This window comes from Akebia trifoliata, chromosome 11 (genome assembly GCF_017979445.1).
Source record: "Akebia trifoliata isolate Shusen 1 chromosome 11, ASM1797944v1, whole genome shotgun sequence".
In the NCBI taxonomy this organism is placed as follows: Eukaryota; Viridiplantae; Streptophyta; class Magnoliopsida; order Ranunculales; family Lardizabalaceae; genus Akebia; species Akebia trifoliata.
In genome coordinates, this window is record NC_141385.1 from 27797260 (window position 1) to 27800144 (window position 2885).

Sequence of the window (2885 nt, forward strand, 5' to 3'; positions counted from 1 at the left end):
TATGTCTTCTTCTATGAATCTTCTTAGGTCCTTAGTAAAATGTGAGAGAATATATATATATTTTTTTAGAGATTAGTGTGGGATTGGAGAAGAGATGAGGAGAGAAAGTAGATTTTTGTTTCTTTTTTTTTGTGAGACTTGGTAACCCTTTTTGGGATGAGGGGAGGGGTATTTGTAGTGTTTGGAAGATTATTTGAGGGGTATAATGGGGTGAAGGGTTGAGAGAATAGAGAATGACATGGGTTTTAGAAGTAAAGGATATGAAATTTGGAGTGTAAGTGAGGGTAGTTGTGTAAATGAGGGAAATGAGTTGCATTTTAACCTAAATGGTTTGGATCCTACCCAAATTCATTTGGGTAGAGTGTTTGGTGGGATGAGATGAGTAATAGTTGATGGGGAAGTGGGGGTGTAACGGGTTGTTTAGAGAAGGAGTGTTAGGTTGGTTGAAGAGGTGGGGTGTTTAGATTTAAGAGAATGGATTGTGTAAGAGGTGGGTGGATTGGTTTTTGAGAGGAGAAAGGGGATGATGCAATGTGGCAATCATGATGAGAGGGTGAGGTGATGAGATTGGTTGATTGGTTGATAGGGGTTGTTTGATTAGAGAGAGGAGTATGGGTTGGTTAGTTGATGATGAGAGGAGTATGGGTTGAGGTGATTTTATTGGAGTGTTTTAAGGAGAATGATGGGTATAGATATAGGTTGTGATGTAGGTGGTTGTTGATGTTAGAAAATGATGATAGGTTAGGGTATGTTGGGTATGGGTTGTGATGTTGGTGGTTAGAGAATAGGGATAGGTTCGGTTAGGGTAGGGTATGGGTTGAGGTGATTTATGAGAGAGGTGAAGTGGGTTAGATGAGTTATTTAGAGTATGGTGATGGGAGTAGGTGATTAGATGAGAGAGGTAAAGGATGGTGATGACATGTGTCATCTTTTGAGGTTTGGGAAGGTGATTGGTTGATGTGGGTAATAGATGATGGGTTAGGGTGGTGGGTTGGATAATGGATTGGGTATAGATAGTAGTTTGTGGATTTTTGATATATTGGACTTGGGCTTTTTAGAGGGTTGTGGGCTATTTTGATTTGGATAAGGTTTGTTTGTAGGTTAGACTTTTGAGGATGGTTTATTTTAGAGTTTAGGTGATATGTGGTTGATTTTAGGTTGAGAGTAAGGTGAGAAATTATTTTAGGAAAGAGGTAAAAAGTTTGTGGACCTCGAATGGGCTTAGGGTATTTGCGGGTTTGGAGGTGGAACGGTGAAAGGTAGATGAAGGGTAGGTATCCCAAGTCTCACATTTTTATTTTTTTTATTATTATTTTTTTTGAGATTTTTGCGATCATTGATTTGATCAAAAATGCCATGTGTTGGCAAATCAGACTTTTTTGGCCCGTTGAAGGATTTCATCGATTGTTCGATTTTTCTTGGATATAAAGACGGGGTGGTGATGTTGAACATGTGTAGGATGGGTGACAACCTTTTTTGTAGGTCTCTTAGACTATTGGGAGGTTTTAGGGGTCTCGATTTACTCAAAGTTGCCATTTTTTAATGTTTTGGGCCTTAGAAGCTTGTTGGCCTACTTTGTTGGAAAATCGGTATTTTGAATGAAGCGGGGTAGAAGGGAGCATGCCGAATCCTTTTGGTGGACCTACTAACCCATTGAGAGGTGTTAGAGGTTTGGATTTTGACAAAAATGTCAGATTTTAATGCTTCGGGCCGTTGAGGCCCGTTAGCCAAGTTTATTGAAAAATTACTATTTTTGGGCCCTTTCGAGTGAGGGCTCGTTCAAATTGTGGTGTCTACATGGACAACTAAGCTCACACCTCTCCTTCGTATTCGCTTCACTCAGCCCCTCTCAGATTCAGTTTCAACTCCTTTATTTTGTTGGCTCTAGTCAAAACAAAAACTCTTAATCCTTATTATTCTGAAGCATCATAGCGTGAACCTTCAACCTATGATATTTCATTAGCATCTCCATAATCTCGTTATACCCACCCCAATTATACGAATCCGACCCATATCTCTTGATCATGATTCTTCCCTTGACATTACCGATTAGAAAACCCTAAATATGCCAAGGGCAAATATTGAGGGCAGCCCCCAACTCTTAATTTTGGAACTCAACCATTCCTTTTCGTAGTTCTGTGATTCCTTCTTACCATTATTCTCATCATGTGTACGTCGTGCCTCCCGCTCCTTCCCATTGACGACGCTAATTGTAGATATTGATTTTGTGGTAGATCGACCTCGATCACGATTGTATAGGTGATTTTTGTGTTACGCCTCGAGACCGTGATTTGGATTAAGCACACTCCATTAAACACACAAAATATCAGAAAAACATGGAAAATAAAAGCACACAAGTTTTTTTACGTGGTTAAGGCAAATGTGCCTATGTCCACGAACTCGAGAGTCATTCTATTATAAATCTCACAGTTACATGGCCTAGTCTCCTCGGTCTCCCCCCTTCTTCCTTTGTTTTTCCTCTATTTTATAGTAATCTCCAAGCCTTTAAATAGCAAAATCCTAAACTTAGTTAAATTATACTTGCCCTTTTTATTATTGTACAAATAAATTAATTATCTATTAGGTAAGAATCCTCTTAAATTAGGATTCTTCCCTAATTACATAAAATTATACCTAAACTTTATCTTGTGTCCACCTTGGGATACGTGACAATGGTGTGAATGAACGGTCTAGTTGAAAAATGATTTTATCTCTCCACATTTATCATCTTTTGAAATTGAGTTGAGTGCTATGACTCGACATTCAATAAAACTTGCACAAACAAGTATTATCAAGCGAATTGTCTGACTTATCACTTAGATTTGTGAATGGGAAGATGATTATATTCTATCATTAGTTGTAGGAGTAATGCCTTGGTGGGGGCA